At 33.6% G+C, this 24,515-nt stretch overlaps 2 long non-coding RNA genes and 3 pseudogenes across 3 annotated transcripts; 3 read left to right on the forward strand and 2 right to left on the reverse strand.

Moving 5' to 3' along the window:
* The first annotated feature begins 2,067 nt into the window (after positions 1-2,067).
* Positions 2,068-2,903, forward strand: LOC147943619 (uncharacterized). The gene is made up of 2 exons (XR_015558531.1): positions 2,068-2,350; positions 2,529-2,903. It is a non-coding gene; the product is annotated as an uncharacterized LOC147943619 (long non-coding RNA).
* A 3,230-nt stretch (positions 2,904-6,133) lies between these two features.
* On the reverse strand, positions 6,134-7,235 carry LOC147943620 (pentatricopeptide repeat-containing protein At4g17616 pseudogene; annotated as a pseudogene).
* Positions 6,816-8,180, reverse strand: LOC104786551 (sufE-like protein 1, chloroplastic/mitochondrial pseudogene; annotated as a pseudogene). Its single transcript, XR_015556708.1, has 2 exons — positions 7,304-8,180; positions 6,816-7,005 (listed from the first exon to the last, which is right to left on the reverse strand). The product of XR_015556708.1 is annotated as a sufE-like protein 1, chloroplastic/mitochondrial pseudogene (transcript).
* Positions 8,181-16,294: 8,114 nt separating this feature from the next.
* On the forward strand, positions 16,295-17,027 carry LOC104786552 (uncharacterized). The gene is made up of 3 exons (XR_767543.2): positions 16,295-16,463; positions 16,529-16,603; positions 16,684-17,027. It is a non-coding gene; the product is annotated as an uncharacterized LOC104786552 (long non-coding RNA).
* A 3,734-nt stretch (positions 17,028-20,761) lies between these two features.
* LOC109132837 (uncharacterized) lies at positions 20,762-21,566 on the forward strand (annotated as a pseudogene).
* The last annotated feature ends 2,949 nt before the right edge of the window (positions 21,567-24,515 follow it).

Raw genomic sequence — 24,515 nt, forward strand, 5'->3', positions numbered from 1 at the left:
TACGACGTATTTTCATCGTCGTTTCTTTGAATTTTGTTTCGTTTCTCAATTTCATAATGCATACTATGCAATCTTTGATTTTGAAATGTTAACAAAGTTTCTAATGCATAATAACTAAGGTTTTTGGGATTAATACATTTCTCACGATGTTATTATTATTTTTTTATTAATTTGCAGGACAGGTAGCATAAAAAAAAAGATAAATACACAAATGCAAGATAACAACAGAGATTATATAACACTAGATCAACTAAACAGAAAGCGTTTTTATAGTCGGACGATAGTACGTCTTAAAAAAAAGTGGGAAGCCAGAAATTTTTTAAAAAACAATGAGCTCATTTGAATAAATTTTCTCATAAATAGAATAGGGATTAAGAAAAATATACAGAAAATTATTAATTCTAAAAAATGTAAATACTTACTTCTATATAAACATAGATCGTCTCATATTATTCATCTAACAAAATAAATTATTCAAAAATATTGCTTTCAACTTTTTTCTATTGGTCAAACTTTTTAAATGGGAAGACAAATTTCTCTTATTTTTAAAACCAAAGTATACTCCTAGTTACTACTTTTTCAGTTTGGAATAGGTAAGATTAATATGTTGACCCAAAAAAAAATGGAAGATTAATATATGCATCTTTTTTTTTTCTAATACTGTATTTTAAAATTTACTGTAGTAGTTTTAGTTTGTTTTATTTAATTTAGATTTTCATCTTTGAATTATTTGAGATTCATACATTATCGTGCTTATAATTTTCTATTATTTCATTATTTATGTCAATTTTTTTTTTCTAATTTCTCAACCTTGATTGGTTTGGTCATAGACCTTTTTTCTGCAAACAATTGTTACCATTCGTTCAATTTCAAAAGCAGATAAAGGCTAGAAGGTCATCAACCTAATGATTGGAGAAAATAGACTAATCAAACAAAGCCTAAAACAAACATAGATAAATTGGAAAAACATAAATCGTTATTGATAGATCCATAGGAGCTTGAAGACAGAGGCTGGTACATCATGATGTGTCAAAGAAACGTCAATGAATACATTGAGAAATTTAACATTAGTTACTATCAAAAGATTTTGTGACGTTGGAAGAGGGTATTTAGTTTCATTGGTTGCTGGAACAAGCCACTTTGAGATATCTAAAAGACGTGAACATGTTCTCTACACACAGGAGAAGGGCAGAGCCGAGATTCTCTCTATAGTGGAGGAGGTTGGATGCAAGGTTATCTCCCCAAGAGAGGAAGGTGGTAGATGATGGACGCAAGGTTATCTTCCCAAGGGAAGAAGGTGGAGCGAAGGTTCTCTCCATGGTGGAGGAGGTTGGACACAAGGTTCTCTCATAAGGGAGAAGAGCAGAACCGAAGTTCTCTTTATTGTTAGTTATACACTAATGTGATGTAGTTTATTTTTTATTCAAAATATTTTTTGAGCCAACAATTTTAGTGATTAAAGAAACTATGCAAAAGTGAAGTAAAGAGACATATAATAGTTGGCTTAATTTGTTCATATAGACATTTTCTAGATGGTAGTAAATAATATATTTGTAACATACAATATACCTAGGTGTAAAAAATACACTTTTAATGGTAACATACATAAAAGATTTGTATATAGATATAAATCAGTGTATTATAGCAATTTTTTTAAAATAATGTACAATAAATTTTAATATATTTTTATTGATTATTTATTTACAAAATTTTAAACCTGCATATCGGGCGAGTCTTAGTATATATAATACACTTGAATGTTAATAGATTTTTTTTTCTTGATGTGGACAACCCTAAATGGAGAGATAACTCTTAATATATATATATAAGGTATATATATATTATAATTAGTAAATAAATATAGATAACTTTGAATTAACTTGATATTTTCAATACACTTTAATGTTAATAGATTTGTTTGTTTTGCTTTGTTAAAAAAAAGATTTGTTTGTTTTGCTGATATAGACATCTTAAATGGAGAGAGAACTCTCATATTATAGATATATGTATAAGTTTTTTTGTTATATATTTGTGTTATATATAGACATATATATAATAACTAACCATAGTTATGGATAACTTTGAATTAAATTAATATTTTCAATACACTTTATTGTTAATAGTATTGTCTTTTTTGATGTGGACACTCTAAAAAGAATGTCTCCTATTATATATACTGATTATCTTATGTCTCTTCTAAAAAGCGAAAAAACACAATCAGAGAGACAAAAAGAAGAGACGCGAAGCCTTATCATGGCGCTAAATTTGGGTTCTGTTGTCACGCAATTAACTCGCCGAGGGAGATCAGTTGTGTCTTGCCGCTATTATTGTTCATCACCTGTTAGCAATGGTATGTTCTCTTTTATTCCATATAAATATTCTGAGTCTCTGAGACTGGTACCAATGTTTATGGTTGATCATTATAGAGTCGATGGGGTCAAGGATGGTATTTAATGGGATGTTTGTATCTATAGGTATGAAAGAGTTTTTTCTTCCTTTTGATTTATTATATATATATTGGTATTCAGGTTCTAGTGTATATCAAGAGTTTGCACCGATATCTAAGGGGAAGGGGGCCGAAGAGCTAAAAGCAAAATCAAGTGACCATTGATAAATATCTTTTGAAGCTTTATCCTATCCAGTCAGTCGTTATGGTCTGATATATGGAGTAGTCTTATATCAGACGCAATAATTATATTTAAGGAATTGTCTTTTTCTTTTGTTCAAATATTATGTATATGGTACGAAAATGAAATTGAAGCTTGGCTTATGGTTTACTAGTAGTCATTCCGTGCTACGCACAGATTTAGTTTACATTGTTTTTGGATATTTTTATGTAATTTTGAAGATTGTTAGTTAAAACAATATTAAATAAATAAAAATATTATGTAAGATTTGAGATATGAGGGTTAGTAAAATGTGTATCTTTCTAATTATAAGAAAAATTGTAGTTAAGAGCATATGGAACATTTATTATTTAATTGGACAATAAATGCACTAATCTTTATATCAATTAGGTAAATGTAATTTCTACTTTCTCCGGTTTTTTACTTGTCGTTTAAGGTTTTCTTACACAAATTAAAAAAAACTATTAAATTATCTATTTTACCCTTTATTAATATATTTTATAAATATTTCATTGGTCAAAACTTTATAATAGTAGAGATAAAACTGGAATATTCACCAAACATTTTAAATGAAAACCAAAAACGACAACTAAATTAAAACAGAGAGAGTATTTCATTGTTATTGGAATCACATAAACTATGTGAGAGTAATAAAAAAATAAGAATAAAGCTGGAAAAAAAAACTATGTGAGAGTTATAGATATGCAATCATTACATATTAATATATTTTCTTATATATGTAATATTTCTAAATATTACTCCCTTCGTTTTACATTACTTGTCATTCTAGACAATTTTACACATTTTAAGAAAACAATTAAATTTTCTATTTTACTCCTCATTAATACACTATTTCATTTGATATCATATAAGTAATTAATAAGCTAAAAGTTAGGGGTAAAACATAAAATTTAATTCATAAAGTTGCATCGTAAATACAAAACGACAAGTAATATGAAACGAAAAATTAACTCTAGAATGACAAGTAAAAATAAATGGAGGGAGTATTATTAATCAGTCATTGCATTACTCTAAATATTATGAAGTTACAAAAATGACAGTTACTACAACATATAAGATTGATGAGATGGAATAGAAAAGTTAATAAAAATGTGTCAGGTTTATAAAAATACATTATTGTGAATTAATAACTAAAATTGTCTATTGTTTTAAATATATATTCAAGAGTTATATATTATAAATATAGATCTCTAAACGGACATCTTAGCTAATCAAATCATGAATTTAAATATATATTCACTTCTCTCTTTAAACAGAAATTATACAGTTATCTCTTTATCCAAAAAAATATATTCAATTCTCATTTAGTTATTTAGAAATTAGATATTAAAATATACTTTACTTTATTTTAAATGGATTGAAACAAAATAATGTAATAGCAGATCATGTGAATTATTTATATTAAAGTGTGAAAATAAAAAATCCAATTATTACTCGACATTATCCGACACAACCCAAATATTATAATCTTATATCCTTAAACTATTTAAACATCAAATTATTTGTTAAGCGAAAATTTTATTTTGTAAATTCAATTGAATAAATTTGTTACACTAAAAATTAAAAGAAACAAAATGACACTTGTGAAAGAAGAGAGCATCAAATGATGATCTTTTGGAGCTTTCCAAAAGAAAACTTTACTTTATTATTAGATGATATAATATAGTAAGGTTTCTTTCAACTCTTACTCTAAGAATTTGACGCCCAACATCATTATATATTAAAATTATTTTAAAATTAAATACACATGAAATTATTTATTGTCTTTTATAAATATTTTAAAATGATTGCATAAATCATCAAAAGATGAACAAATAGTTAAAATAATTTACATTTGTGGAAAAAATATTTAAGACTTAGTAAGATAATATTTTTTTCTAAAGTTAGGAACTTCCCAGACACGGATGATCCGAACAACAACACTATTGTTACTGGTGTTTTGTTGTTCGTTGGAGATTGAATCGAGGATAGAATAGAAAGTAAATGTTTTAGTTTTCGCAATAGTCTGAAAGAGGATGTGTTTTTATGGTAATAGGTTGTTTTTAGAAAACTAAACTTTATCGAATGATTGAGCCTTTAAGAGGGAGAAGAGATTGAAATCAAATATTAATGATCATAAGTTCGCAAGTGTTTCAAAATAATAAGTTAAAAGTGAGAAGTAATATAAACAAAAATGAAAATTGAGGAGCATAGTGGGTAGATATAAGGCAATGCATAATCAAACATAAATGATTATGTTTATAATTTATTCTGAAATTCCTAATATGAAAACTTATAAATTTTATGTAATTCAAAATACCATGACGTTTGAATTAATAAGTGTGAATCGAACAAAATAATTGTAGAATTAGAACAAAATCATCTCACAATCTTACGTAATTTTCTAGAAAGTAAGCTTAAAAGTTTAATTTATATAAAAAAATTTTAAAAAAATTTATACTAATTTACTTAAATAATATCATCCCAACATCTTACTTAAATTTGATTCCACTTGTCTCCGTGAAAATTATATAAGATTCAAACACAGAAATTAAACCCAAGAATTCAAACCTATAAATTTAATTTAATGTTGGTAGAGTTCCAAGATGAAACCAACTACAGACTGATATAAGGTGGCTCTAGATTCTTGGGTCTACATATGTTTCTAATTAAAGAAAGGAGGAAGGAAATGTTGATGGGTTTTTTTTTTTTGGTTTTATGGGCTTGTAGTTAATTAGGTCCAAACTATTGTTAATTAGGTCCAAAAAAAAAAACAGGTGTCAGAAATATAGTAAGCCAAATGTCATCTCCTTAGCAAAAGTTGAGAAAAACTTCTCATATTATATTGTTGGTAGAGTTCCAAGATGAAACCAACTACAGACTGATATAAGGTGGCTCTAGATTCTTTGGTCTGCATATGTTTCTAATTAAAGAAGGGAGGAAGGAAATGTTGATGGTTTTTTTTTTTGTTTTATGGGCTTGTAGTTAATTAGGTCCAAACAATAGTTAATTAGGTCCAAAAAAAAAAAATACAGGTCTCAGAAATATAGTAAGCCAAGTGTCATCTCTTTAGCAAAAGTTGAGAAAAACCTTCTCATATTATATTGTTGGTAGAGTTCCAAGATGAAACCAACTACAGACTGATATAAGGTGGCTCTAGATTCTTTGGTCTGCATATGTTTCTAATTAAAGAAGGGAGGAAGGAAATGTTGATGGTTTTTTTTTTTTTTTTTTGGTTTTATGGACTTGTAGTTAATTAGATCAAAACTATAGGTAATTAGGTCCAAAAAAAAAATACAGGTGTCAGAAATATAGTAAGCCATGTGTCATCTCCTTAACAAAAGTTGAGAAAAACCTTCTCATATTATATAAGACTAGGATAGTACCTGCGCTACGCCGCGGGCAGTGTTTTTGTGTTTTTTTGTGTAATTTTAATTATTGTGTGAGGTTTCTTTTTTCCTTTTTATTATGTGTTGTTTTGTGTTTTTTTGTAAGTCTGTGTTTAATTAAAGATTCATTATATCTTTATATCTTCTTGTTTGTGAATTGTTTTGTGGATGATTCATTGTGTGGTTTTGATTCCCTGTATTTGTTTCTTTTTTATTGATTGATATAGTTTTTTTTTTAATGTCAATTAACGTATATGTACTTGGTTTGGAAGTGCTTTTTGTTTTGATTTTTTTTTTCAAACAGTGAATGTTGTTTGTGGAACAAAATGAATCATACGTGGCCAAATCCATGGGATGACCAGCAGAAACCATGTCGTCAAGAATATCATGAGTAGCTTCTAACCAACCAATAGCAACACAAGCATCAACGACATCAGCACATAAACTGGATCCACCTAGCTTAAACAAAAGCTTTGATAGCTCAGGGAGATTATCATGTATCTTGTACCCATATACTAACTTGGCAAGAGTCTTGTTTGTGACAACAAGCTTCGAATTGGCATAATTGACACATGTTGCTTCAGTGTCAACTCCTAGTGATGAATCTCTCTGCAAAACCTTGGGAGAAATCTGGATCTTTAACCCAGATCGATTATGGTGAGACCCAATAGACAAAACCCGAGGCTTTTCGGAATCATATCCAAGATCATGAACTAAAAACCAAGTCCTTACTCTTGCATATATCTAAGACAAGCCGACCCGCAGAACCAATATCATCAAATTTGAACTCGAGGCTTAACAAATTATCAAAAAAATTCTGAAAGTGACAAAGAACCTGAGGCGGTAACTGAACAATATGCTCCTTGAACTTCTTCAACTCATCCCGCATACCATTCATTTCATAAATGCAAGACATGGTCACAAATTCACAATCGAGTACGCATCCGCAATGACATCAACTTTAGCCATCAGCTCAATAAGTTCTTGGCCTTTAAGAGATAAACCAAATCTCACACAAGAACCAAGAACAAGATTAAACAAGACCGTATCAGGACATCTGACATAATCAAGTCGTTCCAAACAAGGAAAATTGCAATCAAGGAAAACTTAAATCTGATTTATCACAATGCTACTCGATAATCAAATTTTCAACTATTAGGATAGCAAAAAAAAAATGAGAAACTTTGATTACTCTCAACACACAAAACAAAAAATTCATCTCACCAAAGGACCACAAATTGAATTGAAATCAAAACCAGTGATGCATAAAATAGAGCTGATGCGAACCTCAACCATGTCTTATTGTGAAGAAGGCAGAGAATTCCTTGTCAACCACAACACTTGCTCCACCGTTTGTTTCAGGAGTAGGCACGAAGCTGGATTCTAAACTCTCTCCAGAACTTGTATCTTCCTCACTGAAGAGGCTTTTCCTGCATTAACTTAAGCATATTAAGGAATCCATTGTTTCTAGAAGGAGACAGACTCTGCTGCAAACCAAGAAGAAGAGCAAAATCAGGCGTAACCCTCAAAATCTCAGGGACAGGTCTACCAGATAAACCCTGGACTAAAAGAGCAGCAATCCCTTTAGTGATAGACGAATCAGAATCAGCTTCATAGAAAACGTTGCGTTGGTCATCGAAGAAAGCCCAAACCCAAACCTGAGAAACGCAACCTTCAACTTTATTCTCCCTCGTCTTGAATCAAGGATCGAGTGGTTTAAGATGTTCTCCGTAGAATATAAGCTGTCTGTATTTAGCTCTCGGCTCTTGTACCGATTGGAATAGCTTCACTATCTCTTGTAGATTCGGAGGAGAAGTCTTCGATTGGTTGAAACTTGAAAGTCTTCAGAACGCGACGGAGATGAAGCTGATGGTGGACGAACGTTTCCGGTTGAAATTTTCTGGAAGGTGATGATCGTCCGACGAAGTAAAGGAAGTTCCGAAGCGGTCGCAAAAATCAGAGCTTTGGCCGGATATTGGTCAGAAGAAGCAAACAAAGTTGGTTTGATCGGGCCGTACTCGGCGACGAAGAACATAAATCACTGCGTTTAATCAAAATCGTTTTTTATTTCTTTTGTGAAGAGAAAAGCTGAGCTGTATTAATTGTTATAATTTGATAGGTGGTTGATTTTTACTGAGGTGTCATTACCTACTTCAAATCTACAATACAGAAACGGATGTCTTAGAAGAGGAAAGCAACACATTGTGTTTTTATTGTATTGATACTCAACTATTAAATGATGACTAACTTTATATTATTATATAGCTTCCAATATAATGATTCATTCTTAACTATAGTTTAAAGTCTGTCCTAAGCGGAACTATATGCAACACATGTTTAAGGAGTTCCAACGAATGTCAAAAAAAAAAAAAAAGGAGTTATAACTCGCTGAACTGAGATTACACAAGTTATGTTTCAAATGGGTGAGGATCTTTCATCATCATCACCTAACCTTGAGCAATAAATCACTCTTTGAGCTCAGGTCTGGAAACATGTAGCGTCCACGAGGGAAAAGAGGGTTATAAAATGAAGCCAAACACTAATTTCTTTTTGCAATAGTCCAATCCCATTGTGTCGGTAAAAATGTTTTACCAATAATAAAACCACAAGTGCACAATTATATATACGTAAAAAAAATTAGGGATCAAATCGACAGCGACTAAAACAATACACGAAGGACTGCATAGAGCATATTAAACTAGATCAACATAGGAGTCATAGTAATAATCTAAGTCATAAGTAATACTATAAAATTACCCTAAGGTGTCATAGTGATAATCTCAAGTAATTCAATCAAACATTAAACCTAATCCCACTTTTGATGACTTGATGTCATCATCTCTTTTAGTAGGCTTCAGGTTCACTCCTGATCCATGGGCTTGCCTCTTATAGTGGGTCCCACAGCCATTTTAGTACAAATTGCGATAACAACAATTTGTAGAAACTCTAACAAGAAGAAATTGGAAAGTTCATCTCCAGTAAAAGAAGAAGAGAATGTCGGAAGCTCAACCGAAGTCAATGGAAGAGTTTTGATACCATAATAAATTCCGGTGATTGGAGAAGCGAGCAAGAAGAAGAACTAGATCGGAGATGTAACAAACTATTTATTCATAAACTTGAAAAATGTATTACACGAAGACTAAGCGAGTTAATGAGTATACAAAATTAGTTATATATCAATCTAATTAACTTCATTTAACCGAACATTTGGTTTACCAAGCTAACCTTAACCGGTCATATAACCATAGCTATAATAATTTGCATTTCGACTTCTTGCGCTCATCGAGACCTGGAATTCGTGAGAGGAGTTTGCTGTGCAGCCAAGAAACTGTGCCATATTTAATTTATCTATCAATATAGTATATCTTTTGGTTGTTGTGGTAACATTCACCGTGGATAAACTGCCGTTAGAAAGTTTCCGATGCTTTGAAGTTGTGTCTCTTCTTTTATGCAAATCTTTGCTTTCGTATAAATGAGGAAACAGTATTTTTATTGCATTTCTACTTATCATTTTGTTTTTATTTTTCGTATCTTTTATCTTTTTATTTATTTAATTAGTTACATAATTTAGATTTGTGTTTTCAATGTCAATTTAACCGGTAGATAAACATATGATGATTTTTTTAGTGAACATATATACGTCATTATGCCTACTCAACAAAAAAAAATTCTGACCATCCACTTCAGCTTTTGAGCTCGTAAAAAGGGGATGAAATCAAAACAGATCCAATATGTTTTCAAGAAAATTTTAAGATTCGAACCCAATTCATAATCCACTCGTGCATCATATAAAAATATAAACACAACATACAGTTTTGCATCATATGAAATAATACATGTTACGAATCGAGCACAGATTTACTCAATACTCTTGATCAATCTCTCTAAGACTCTTGCGGAATCACTCGATAAGTTTGAAAGAAACGAAACAAAGAAGGAATTAAGAAACGCGAGACACAAGAATTGTTAACCCAGTTCGACGAGATCGGTATGATCAAGTCTACGTCTGGGGCCGAATTAATCCAGCAAATCTACTAGAAAAGAGAAGTATACAGCTCAATGAGCTTACAACAATGGCGGATTCACTCTTTGACTCTCTCTCTCTCATGATACAAAAGATCAAAGAGTAACAGAATGAATGAAGAAGATAAAGATAAGAAACGATTCGTTTCTGTTATAACAGTCAAGACTCCACTGCAGTTAGAGACTCTGACTTTCTCTTCTTCTGATCGGTTTAATCAGCAATCCCAAACCGGAAATAACCGCCTGCTCCAATTATTCATAACCCAGCTAAACCAACCAGATTACTGAAATTGAATCAGAACCAAAACCACAACACTCCACCTTGATTCTATTTCACCCTTTCTATCATGAACCTGCACTCACATGGACCTGACTTTCGGCTGTGACGAACTCCTCGTCTTAGTTGAGCAACTTTAGAAACTCTAAAGCTGCTTCAAACTTCTTCACCGGTATGCCTTTAGTAAGCATATCTGCAGGATTTACGGCAGTGTCGATCTTGAGCACCTCAACATTCCCTTCTTCTACCACATCCCTGATAAAATTGTACTTCACCGCCACATGCTTAGTCTTGCCGTGAAACGTACTGATCTTGGACAAACAGATAGCCGACTGAGAATCGCACCATACCAAAACCTTGTCTTGCTTAAAACCCATATCTTCTAGTAAGCCTTGAATCCACAAAGCTTCCTTTACAGCCTCAATTAATGCGATGTACTCTGCCTCAGTTGAAGATAACGTAATGATGCTCTGAAGACATGATCTCCAACTTACTGTATTTCCTCCCACAGTAAAAACATAACCTGATGTTGACCTTCTTCTATCAAGATCACCAGCATAATCAGAGTCACTAAAACCCTGAACTCTATAATCCTTTGCCTTAGTATACACCAATGTCAAATCCTTAGTTCCCTTAAGATATTTCAACAACCACTTGACTGCAATCCAGTGAACCTTCCCTGGTCTACTCATAAAACGACTTAGCAACCCTACCGCCTGAGCTACATCAAACCTAGTTCCCACCATTGCATACATGATGCTACCAATAGCACTAGCATAAGGAGTCTTGCTTGTATCAATGCACTCGGCATTACTCTGCACAGACGCCAGCTTGAAATGAGCAGCCAAGGGAACATCAACTGCATCAGCTCCGAACATATTGAACCTTCGAAGCACCTTCTCCACATAATTCGCTTGAGACAGCTTCATAACTCCATTTTCTCTATCTCTGATTATGTCAATACCCAAAATTATGCTAGCTGGCCCCATATCCTTCATCTCAAACCTTTGGCTTAAAACCTCCTTGAGCTTCTTTATCTCTGACATATCCTTAGCTGCCAACAACATGTCATCTACATATAATAGAAGATAGACATATTCACCTTCGCTTACTTGCCTCACATAGACACATGAGTCATGTCCACTTCTCGAAAAACCTTGCTCCAAGATGAACTCATTAAATTTCCTATTCCACTGTCGCGGTGCTTGTTTTAACCTGTACAGAGACTTCTTGAGAAGACACACCTGATCTTTACCTTCATTTACCTCATAACCTTCAGGTTGCTCCATGTACAGCGGTTTGTCTAAATCACCATGCAAGAATGCCGTTTTAACATCCATCTGCTCCAACTCTAAGTCACCTTGCACCACAAACGACATCAAGATCCTTATAGAAATATGCTTAACCACAGGAGCAAATACCTCATCATAATCAACTCCCTTTTTCTGAGTGAACCCTCTAGCCACCAGACGTGCCTTGTATCTCTCTGGCTCTACTCCTGGAATCCCAGGCTTCTTCTTGTAAATCCATCTACAACTGATGACCTTCTGATCCTTGGGACGATCAACATTATCCCATGTATGATTCTTCTTCAGAGAGTTCATTTCATCATCCATTCCTGAGTTCCATTTTTCCCATTCTTGACTATCTCTAGCTTCATGATAACATTATGGTTCCTTCACACTCAATGTCTTCAGCTGCCATGAGAGCAAATGCAAATTGAGCATAGTCCGAAAGCTTAGTAGGAGGTTTAATATTTCTCCTTACTCTGTCTCTGGCCAATTGATAATCTTTCAAACTGCTTCCTGTTGCAGGTAATACTTCTTCAGGCTCAAAGTATTCAGACTCTGTCTCCGAATCACTCAACTCAATTGCGTAGCTCCACCTTCAACAGAACTCTCTCCATTCTTTTCATCTACCTTGACAACCTCAGTTCTAACCTGATCAACGTTTTCATTCTTTTCAGACTCTTTTACTACACTCGTTGAACTGAGATCTTTGTACACTTTTTCTTCATGAAACACCACATTTCGACTGATAACACATTTCTCTTCCTCGAGAAGCCAAACCTTATAGCCTTTGGTTCCTTGTGGATATCCCAGAAAAATTCCTTTTAAAGCTCTCGGTTTGAGCTTCCCTTGATCCTGATGAACATATGCCACAGAACCGAACCTTCTAAGATGTCTATACCCTGGCTTTCTATTCAACCACAACTCCTCAGGAACGTTATGATCAATCGCTGATGCAGGAGATCGATTTACTAGATAAGCTGCTGTTGCTGCAGCTTCTGCCCAAAAAGATTCTTCTAGACCAGACTCATTTAGTAAACACCTCACCTTCTCCATAAGTGTCCTGTTCATTCTTTCAGCTACTCCATTCTGCTGAGGAGTGTATGTGCAGGTTCTGTGACGTTCAATCCCATGCTTCTTGCAATACTCATCGAACTTAGAATTGCAGAACTCTAAGCCGTTATCAGTTCTAAGCACCTTGACCTTCTTCCCTATTTGGTTTTCAACCAAGTCCTTCCAGATGCAAAACTGATCAAATGTCTCATCCTTCGACTTCAGAAACATTAACCAAACCTTCCTTGTTTTATCATCTATTATAGACAGAAAATATTGTTTTCCTGAGAGTGATGGGGTTACATTTGGTGAACCCCAGAGATCTGCATGAATATATCCCAAAGCATCTTCAGTATTGTGCCTTCCAACATTGAAGCTCAGCTTCTTCGACTTTCCCATTACACAATGCTCACAGAATGCCAATTCCCTAATTTCACTCTTTGACACAAGTCCTTTACCAGTCAATATCTTCATATTATTGAGACTCATATGACCTAGCCTACTATGCCACAACTCTGTGTTGTCCTTGCTAGTTTCCGCAAGACAGCTTGAATCAATCGTAGTTTCACCATCAAGTATATAAAGACCATTGTTCAGCTTCCCTGTTAAAGCAGTTCTCCCACTCTTGAAGTATCTTACTGTCCCATCTCCACCTTCATGTCTGTACCCTAGCTTGTCAAGAGTACCTGTGGAAATGAGATTCCTTCTCAAATGTGGAACATACTTAACATTGTTCAACACTTTGATTGATCCACCATGAGTGTTAATATGGATTGATCCTTGTCCTGTAGCTTCCACTGCACGATTGTCACCAAGCAGAATGGTTGTGACTTCTTTCTCCTCAAAACTACTAAACCAGTCCCTTCTTGCCGTCATGTGAGATGTACAACCAGAATCCAGTATCCACAGATCCCTTACCAACTGATTGCTTACTGTCAATGCTTCTGAGAAGACTAATTTCTCTGTGATTACTCCAGCTTCATTCTGCCCTTCGCTTTCTAGCTTCCTTTTCCTAGCGAAGCAATCCTTCTTTAGATGACCTTCTTTCTTACAGAACCAGCAAGTCAATTTTGACTTCGAATTAGACCTGCTCCTGCTCCTTCCTTTAGACCCCTTTGGTTGAGCTCTTTCTTGTGGTCGTCCTCTCTCAGTAGTATACAACACAGCAGCTGAACCTCTTTCATGTTCCCGAGACTCAGCCAACTCTCTCTCTAGTGACTTCGCACAAGAAACAACATCCTGTACTGACAATGTTTTATTTCCATACTTGAGCGTATGCTTCAGCTGACTGTAGCTAAAAGGTAATGAGTTAAGAATCAAGATTGCTTGAACCTCCTCAGAAACCTCAATTTCAAGACTGCTAAGCTCATCTACTATCTTCAAGAAATCATCGACGTTCTAATCAATAGTCTGAGAATCCATCTTAAACGAATAGAGCTTAAGCTGAACATATATTCTATTAGGCAGGGAGGTTTCCATATACAGCTTGTTCAGCAAAGACCACATCTCAGCAGCTGTGACACAGTGATTTACCTTTCGGAGAACCTTATCACCGATGTGATTGATGATAATGTTCTTCGCTTGCTCTAATTGCTCAACCTTCACAGGATCAAGAACCTCACTAGTTTGTGGTTGATCTATATCAGAATCCCCATCCGAAGGTTTCTTAGATTTGCTCTTCGTTAGTGTAACGGTCTTCGTAGCGATGGATCTAAGATACTGTTCTTTAATCCCAACACACCAAGCTGCGCCATAATCCTGATCTTCTAAAGCGAGAAGTCACTATCGCCATTGAACGCCTTAATCTCAACTCTAGTTGTCATCGCCATCTCTCCGATGTGAAATCCGAAGCTCTGATACCAATTTGTTACGAATCGAGCATAGATTTACTCAATACTCTTGATCAATCTCTCTAAGACTTGCGGAATCACTCGATAAGCTTGAAAGAAACGAAACAAAGAAAGAATTAAGAAACGTGAGACACAAGAATTGTTAACCCAGTTCGACGAGATCGGTATGATCAAGTCTACGTCTGGGGCCGAATCAATCCGGCAAATCCACTAGAAAAGAGAAGTATACAGCTCATTGAGCTTACAACAATGGCGGATTCACTCTTTGACTCTCTCTTTCTCACGATACAAAAGATCAAAGAGTAACAGAATGAATGAAGAAGATAAAGATAAGAAACGATTTGTTTCTGTTATAACAGTCAAGACTCCACTGCAGTTAGAGACTCTGACTTTCTCTTCTTCTAATCGGTTTAATCAGCAATCCCAAACCGAAAATAACTGCCTGCTCCAATTACTCATAACCCAGCTAAATCAACCAGATTACTGAAATTGAATCAGAACCAAAACCACAACAATCCACTCGTACTATTTTAAGTTTAAGCCATTTGATCATTTTGCTTTTTTTATTAGTTTAGTTGATTGGATGTTTTATTTATCGTCTAACTAGCAACTAAATTTCTTACCAAGTCTTTACTTGTTTAAATATATATTTTAGGTCACTTAGGGAAATAATCGAATCGAACATAGATTAAAGGAATTGATCACATAAATTTGATGTGTGAATCCAACTCTTATGGTGTTGATCGACACCCATCCTGTAAATCCACATTTTGGTTCGCTGATATTACAAATATTGGGCAATTGTTTATTTGTCTGATATTTTTTACCTTCGTTGGAATCGCTATCGTTATTTTAGCGATTAATATACGAACATGCCCATTACTTTGATGTATCATTTAACTCTTTTTATTAGCCCCACAAACATAGGTTTGTGAAAATATGTCAGTCCAAAAAAATTATGATCTTCCAGCTCAACTCTTTGAGTTTGTCTGAGGGGAAACAAATGCAAACAGATTCAACATATTTTAAGAAAATTTTCAGATTTAAACTCAATATATATAGTTCGATTCACTCCTTAAAGCAATTTCTGAATATGTTCAATACAGAATTTATCTAAGTTGGTTTGGGATTCCTATTCTCGGTCTGAGCTAAAGCCAAACAAGTAAGGACTCCAAATTACTACCTAAACATTTTGAAGAGAATTGTCCTTTGTCATTTCCATTTGATGCAATATTTTATAAATTTAATCTATTTCCATGTCCATTTCAATTTGAGGGAGAAGTCGATCATATTATATAAATAGAATTTTTGTTATATATTTGGTTTATATTTATATCTTATATAATTTTGAATTAAACTAACATATATAATACACTTGAATGTTAATAGATATTTTTTTCTTGATGTGGACAACCCTAAATGGAGAGAGAACTCTCAATATATATATATTATAATAAGTAACCATAAATATAGATAACTTTGGATTAACTTAATATTTTTAATACACTTTAATGTTAATAGATTTGTTTTGCTGATATAGAATAGACACCTTAAATGGAGAGAGAACTCTCATATTATATATATAGTTTTTTTTGCTATATATTTGTGTCATATATATCATATATATAATAACTAACCATATATAGTTATAGATAACTTTGAATTAAATTAATATTTTTAATACACTTTAATGTTAGTAGTATTGTTTTGTTGATGTAGATACTCTAAATGGAATGAGAACTCTCAATTGTACAAATATATATATATATATATATATATATTGTTTATCTTGTGTTTCTTCTAAAAAGTGAAAAACACAATCAGGGAGACAAAAAAAAAATAAGAAGCCTTATCGATCACGGCGTTAAATATGAGTTCTGTCGTCGCGCAATTAACTCGCGGAGGGAGATCAGTTGTGTCTTGCCGCAATTTTTGTTCATCACCTGTTAGCAATGGTACGTTCTCTTTTACTCATAAAAATTCTGAGACTGGTACCAATGTTTATAGTTGATTATGGTAGAGTCGATGGGGTCAGGAATGTCGGTTGCGAGGTTCGTAGTTGATGTGATGGCAACGTCTGTGGGAATGATAATAGGTATGAGAGAGATTTTTCTTCCTCTGAATTTTCCTCAAATTAATCAGCCTTTTGATTTATCATATATATATTGGTATTAGGTACTAATGTATATCAAAAGTTATTAGCACCGATATTTAAGGGGAAGGGGGCTGAAGAGGTAAAAACAAAATCATCTGGCCATTGATAATTATCTTCTGAAGCTTTATTCTATCCAATCAGTCGTCGCGGTCTGATCTATCGAGTAGTCTTATATCAGACATAATAATTATTTTTAAAGAATTGTCCTTTTCTTTTGTTCAAATACTAGATAAGTAGATAATATCCCGCGCATATACGCAGGTTGTTGTATTAGTTATGTTAATTTATTTTAGTTTATGTAATAATCATAAAATTATGAGAACTTTCTGAGAAGATTTTTTTTAATAAAGTTTTTTATAATGTATTTTTGAAATTCTCCTTAAAAATACATATATAACAAACAAATTTCCAGACACGGTTATCAAGATACTCTCCGCAACCAAGCTACCCGGCGCCGGTGAGGCCTTCGGCCGCCGGCGTCGGGACAAAATCGATCAATCTCTCCCCCAGTTTTTCTCTGCTTTCTCTAGTGTAGCTCTGTTTAAAAATTTTCCCCAATTTGTTATCTTTTTTAACCCTTCCCAAACCCTAACAAAGCCTATCTCTAATCACACCAGCGAAAACCTTCTGTATCCGCCGATCTGCTACTCACCGGAGAGAACCTCTTCACAAAGCTCGGACACCAACCGTACTCTCTCCTCACCGTGGTTATTTCAAGCGGAACTAGGATTCTCCCCAGTGGACCTAGGTTCCATCGCCGACCCAAACCGAGGTCACCGGCTGTTCCCGCCGATCTTTCAATCACCGGAGTTGCGCTTTGCAGCACAAAACCCTCCATTAGTCTCGGGAAGCCGCCACATCTATGTTTCATCTTGGCAATCGGGTTCAAAGTTAGGATTTTCCCTAGTGGACCTAACTACCAATGGCGACTTTTACCACGGATACCACACGATGCCGCTGCTCTCTCACTCACCGGAGAAGTCTCCTGCACCGCAGACCTCGCTGCAGCTCTCGGACGGCGACCTTCCTCGATATCCTGTGTGGCGCTTCCTGCTGAAACTAGGGTTATCCCTAGTGGACCTAGTTTTCAGCTTAGGCCCATTAAGCCAAAAAAGCCCTGAGGTCATCAAATCTTCTTAAACGGACATCAATAGCATCTCTCAGCCCAACTCCTCACCGCATATGAATCGCCATTGTCTTGAACTGATATGTTTCCTGATAACTGATGGTCGAAGACTCCATCGGCGAAAGGTAACACCAGCTCTGCTTTGGCTACTCATACATCCTATACAGAACCTGGCTTTAGATGTTTTTAGGGGCTTGTGGTTTGAGGAAAATTCAATATAGTTCCCTAGTTCATGTATCTCGATCTGTTCTAGCACTAGTGATAAACTTGGCTCTGATTTTATGCTCATTGACGAGTATCACTTAAGCTGGTCACCTGATGATTTAAAGCATCCTTTTCGTCCCACTCCTACCACTCGGATCCAAGACCATCTAATGTTTAGTGCGAATCATCGATATGATCCAATCCTTATGCTTTGTTTGGTAAAGCAACATTGTCCTGACTACAAAACCATAGTCTTCCAACCGTTCGCTAAGAACACCTTTTCAACGTCATTAAGTCTAGATTTGACTATGACAAGTTTGTCTACATTTGAGCTACTCATGGAAGACCTCTCAACAAACCTTGATCTCACATGGGGCAACCTGCTATCTAGCTTTTGCTCTAAAGCTCTCTTGGACTCTTTGTTGATCTATTTTATCTTACTTTGTTTGGCATTGGGGAATGCCTCTTTTGTTGTATGGTTTAAATTTTGGATTCTTGAATCCTTTTCCTTGTATTTCGTTTAGAAATGAATGAAATCAAGTGTTTGACAAAAAAAAAAAAAAAAAAAAAAAAAACAAACAAGTTTCCTAAATGTTAATAATACACTTTATTTATTCAAATCATAAAAATATACAGTTATGTAAAAAATATTGTTAATGATAAAAATAAAATTTTACTATGATATTCAAAATTTACCTAAAACATTTAATAATTAAACCGCCAAATTATTGTTGAAGTATCAATTAAATATATTTCCTATAAAATCATATGAAATGCAATTAAATCCCAAATATTAATTTAATTTTTAATCTCTTTTATTTTCACCTTAATTTAAGCTATATTGCTAGGTTAAATTCTAATGATTTCCTCTTTGTAGTAAAATTTTGGAAATGTAATATCAAATTATATTTTATCTAGAAAATCATTAAATTACAAAATTTTGAATTGAAGAAACATTATAATGATCATTATATAATTATATTTTGGATCACAAGAACTAACTATAATGATGAGTATACAAATTCTCAAAAAAAAATTGGAGGAAAGAGAGAGTTAAAAATTTTGATTTAATAATTCTATTATGATAGTTAATTTTGTTAAAACATTGCATACTTTTAAAAATAAAATATATATACATGTATGAAGATGATTTCTTTAGTTTGATTCCGTCATTGGGCTTTGGTTGAAATTAGTGTTGTTGAATCTGCATTGATAATTGGTTTTTTACAGCCACCAAATTTTTATTATACATATGTAATTGAAAATTGAAATAATAAGAAAAGAAAGAAGGAAGGAAGAAATACATTAAAAAAAAAAGAAATAAAATTGAACAAAATATAAGATAGATCCAGCAAAATATATAATCACACTCTTACCGTGAGTTTTGAATTCATGCAATAACATAAACAAAACAAAGAAAATATTTAGAATTTGTGATATGGTGGATGATGATGTGAGAATGGTTATTTATAGGATTTCAAGGATGTAAGTTACATTTCTAAAATAATATAATTAGTGGAGTTACAATTATAATTTATAGTTTGTTTGAGTGAAAATGAATGGAAAAAGTCAATTTATAATTATGTAATTTCAGTTACAATTTAGTTGTAAAGTGTGGATTTCAAGTATAGATTAATGTACATTATTAATTTTTTATTTAATTAAAAATAAATATAATTTTTTAGAAATTAAATGATAAATGGACCAATAAGAAGAGAGTGAAACCTTATAAAATCATATGAAATGCAATAAAAATCCCAAAGATTAATTTAATTTTTACCGGTATTGTAACAGCTCTATACCGATCGGTTGAAGTGCAATGCTGATCGATACTGTTGTGCGGTGGAACTCTAAAATTTTTCATTTTCTGCGTTACGTGATTCCATAGTAATAAAACTTAAAACAAAAAATCACAAGAAAAAAAAAAAAGGAAAACAAAAATAACAATTGTTAGAAGTCTCGTACTTAGGGCTTATTTGAAGACTCTAGTTTGACTTGTTTCTTCTTTCAGAACATGGCGTTGATATATTCGTGTTATATAATCATTAAATTCCCCACGAGCAATATGAATATTTGGCTTATCCTTGTCAAGTTTAAAATGTTCCTTGCAACACACTCGAAATACTTGTTAATGATCACAAGTCCTCAAAACTTGTTTTTTTGGATCAAATCTTACTAAAAGTGAATACAATTAATGATCCACATGTTTTCATGGATATCTCAACAAATAAATTCATGAAGGTTTGAATCCAATTAAAAGTTTGTAAAAATCAAATCTGATTTCGGGAAACCAAAATAAATAAGGATTATAGCAAGATGATGCAATGAATAAAGTTTCAGACATCATTGATCCAACAACACTCCAATGGAATGAAGATAAACTTTGTTCAACCATATTATCGGAGGATCATCATTTGATTCATTAAATATATCTCCCGCCAAAAACAAGTCCGGACAGTTATTTATGGAGTTATACCAAGGATGGTAGATATACAGTAAAGTCTGGCTACTGGACGTCCAAAGAGGTGAGCACAGGAGATATTAGACCCCGACCACCCCTTGCAGGTTTCCCTCAGCTTGCGACCAGTATCTGGAAACTACCAATCTCGCCAAAATTAAAACACTTTGTTTGGAGAGTGGCATCGCGAGCAATAGGAGTGGGAGAGAACTTAATCCGTCGGAATATCAAGGTCAACCCATACTGTGCTAGATGCGTTTTGACGCTGGAAACTACAGATCATGTGTTGTTTTCCTGCCCGTATGCTACTATGGTTTGGAGAAAGGCGGGTATTCCGATAGCCCTGCTCTGTGACCCTGGAAGAACAGTAGAAGAAAAGTTACTGACTCTCACTGGCCTAATCAAGGATACATCAGTGGACACTAATTTCCGGTTCCAACCGTTCTGGATCTTATGGAGACTATGGAAAAGCAGAAATGATCTTGTTTTCAACAAGAAACTTACCTCTCTTACCAAACTTATTTCCCAAGCTACAGCGGATACAACAGATTGGTTAGCCAATACAAGGCATGGGAATATCGAATATCGAACAAGCACACCACGGCCCTAACAGAAGATAACATAGTTGGAAAAAACCACCATCTGGTTGGATCAAATGTAACTATGATGCATCACATTATGAGGGCGACAGGGTGTCAGGGTTAGGATGGATCATTAGGGATGCTACTGGACAGGTACTACATTGCGGCATGGGGAAATTTCAAGGCCGACCTACACCAGAGGAATCAGAATGCTCAGCGCTCATTTGGGCTATACAATGCAGTTGGGGATTAGGGTATAGATCGGTGATCTTTGAAGGGGATAACCAGAACATATCCCGACTACTCAATAAGGATGGACACAACAACAGACTACAACGCTATCTAGAGTCAATTCAGCAATGGAAGCCTTTATTTACATCAATTAGCTTCACTTTCTAGTACAGGGAGCAAAACTCATGTGCTGACTTTTTAGCTAAAAATATAGTCTCCTCCCCTGTTCCATGGGAAATTTTTCATTCTTGTCCTGTCTTCTTACAACAATTCGTAAACACTGATCTGATTTCTGGTCATTAATAAATTATTGGATGGAAAAAAAAAAAATCCTACGGCACTTATTAATTGGTCCCAGCACTTTAAAAAATTATATTTGTAAAATGCTTTACCTTTGCTCTACCAGGAACCCGGAATAGTGTCCAAGAGTTTGTATATAAGCTCCAGTACATTGATAAACTTGAGAGGAGAGGACGGTAGCCATGTTGCAGTATATATTCCATTAGTTTCTGTGCTTTCTTAAAACTAATTGGGTATGGTCTCCACTTATTAGTTGTGGAGCAATCTCTTTGTGGTGGTTGATCTGAGTTGTTGGTATTACGACATAGTTTAGATGCACAGCCGTAAAACATAATTGCAGATACCTAGCATATTGAATCTGGAAGCAACTAACATCAGTGAGAGTGGCTTCACTTCTTCAGACACACCGCACACGCAACGCTGTCCCTGGAGAATAGTTTGTTGAAGCAGCATGGGCGATATCAAAGCATGACAAGCTCATACGGGAAGGTAAATAGAAACATGACATAAACTACACATTCAAGGAATCTGAATTACAGCTTGAGATCGATCCAATGATTCTTGTACCTTAATATCATGTGTAGGTGAGTATAAGTTATCGAAGAAGGAGCCTCAGAGCCTAAAATCAGTTATCTCCAGTGATTTATATAGTCTTTTTGTATACCTCTATTTGTATCAATTGTATGGTTGGAGAAATACAAAACCACCTCCATTGCTATATTGTTTTGTTTTAAATTTATGAAATTATCCTTTTGCTCTTCTTCATCGACTCTTTGAGTAGCTTCATACCACCATTAGCATTATTGTGCATATATCTAATTTTCTTGATCACATTTATAAACCGACAAGTCAACTGCCTCAAACTCCATTAGAACATATACATACAAACCAGGCATATGGAAACAACATGGTTTTTTTTTTAGATCATGAAGATAAGTATGAGCTAACTCTCTTATCCCATCCTTAGGCCATACAAAAAAGTTGCAATTATAGTGATCTCCATCTACCCATATATATACCCACTCGAATACAAATTAAAATGTCACAATTTACACATCTAACTTGAGAAACACATTAATAAATCAACACATATTAATTTTTGGATTTAAAAAGATTTCGATGATTATGAGCCAAATTAAATTCTAAGGAGTCTTGCACATGGAGATTAACTTTGATTGGCAAGCATCAATTGCTTTGGTTTCCTTGCTATTAAATCTTTACATAGAACCTGAGATGAAACTCTACCTCCCTCTAGTCCATCGGGAAATCCTCTCAAAAACCTCGAGGTGCACATTATTTCTCAATATATACTTCGTAAAAATTGACGATGGATTATGGATGATAAAGCAACACACATAACTATGCACAACTATATCATCCAATAATTAATCTATTATAACATAGATAAGTCTATCACCATTGTTAGGTTTTAGGCCTAATATAAAATATTTTAAGAGCAAATATGTCAAAACACAAGGGTGCGCCCCAAATTTAACCTAGAACTGAATTTTGTAGCCGACTTCCAGATCGCCCCAAAGCCGACCAGACTTAGAAGAAGAAACTTTCCTAATTTCATATCGAGCTATTAGGAAAGTAGACATATTTTGTAATCTAAGACAGAATATAAATAGAGGGGTATCCTCCTCTTTGTAAATCATCAATCAATTAATACAAAAACCCTAGTTCCTCCTTGTTATTAAGCAAAACCCTAGCTTGTTTTCCAAGAGATTTCAATTCCTTTTTATTTCTTAGCTTTGATCCAATTTTAAAAGAGAGTTCTTTGTTGAATTTGTTTCCCCCAACAAACAAATTCATTGTGAGAAACCTAGTTTCTACATTTGCCGCTGAAACTTCAACATTTTCAATATTTTACATGCAAAAACCCTTATTTCAATATCTTACCTCGGTTAATTGATCCTCCTAACTTCTACGTAGGTCCGCCGGTATCACCACATGAATGATAACTCTTAGACTAACTACATGTTAGTCTGTGATGTTAGTGTATTAAAGATAATAGATTTACGCATTTTCGTAGAGTAATTTAGTAGAGTTGTTTTTCATGATAGATTTTATTTACTAGTATAGTTAGGCGGCATAGTTAATGTTAGTGGTGGTAGAGTTAGTGACATCGTAGTAGAGTTAGTAAAATATTCTTAGAGTTAAGGACTTTATTATACGACGTACTTATTCGTAGTGGCAGTAGCTAATGAGATGCTTTTTTATATATTAGATACTTTTTCTATTCAATTCGTTTAAAAAAATGAACTATATATATATATATATATATAGGTAATGTTGTTTTGTCAACATATTACCACAATTTTAGGAAATTAGTTTAGAAAAGGAAACACATCTTTGAATAATAAATACTATATTGTCTACCATATTAATAAAACTATTTCATAAAATTAATTTAGAAAGAAAACACATATATCTTTGAATATGATAAAATGTCAACATATATTAAATGCGTTTCATTAGTATTTGAATACCTTTTAACGATATGCTAATGTTATTGGTTATAAATAGAATTAACACTCACTACAAGAAGGTGGACCGAAATGTCGATAATAACATGAATATATTATTTGTAACTGATTTGTATTAATATTGAATCATATAAGGAAATATTGTTGGGTTTTGTTAGTTTTGGATAGTGATTAATGATATTTCTGTTAACGAAATCAATTAGAACTAGGTATTAACCCGCAGAGAATCGCGGGCTGAACATTTTTTTAATAAAAATTGTAATAATTTATTTTATTATAATGTTATTTATAATAGTTTGTGATTAAAAATTTGGTTTGATTATATTATAATTTTTGTATTTAAAAATGTTTATTGAAAACCTGTCAATAAAACATTTGTATATAATAAATAAAATTGTTTAAACCTTTGTCAACTAAACACAATCCTTACTAACATGTAAAAAAGAGCAACTAAATATAGCTA

This window comes from Camelina sativa, chromosome 5, assembly GCF_030686135.1.
Source record: "Camelina sativa cultivar CO46 ecotype springtype chromosome 5, ASM3068613v1".
Classification (NCBI taxonomy): domain Eukaryota; kingdom Viridiplantae; phylum Streptophyta; class Magnoliopsida; order Brassicales; family Brassicaceae; genus Camelina; species Camelina sativa.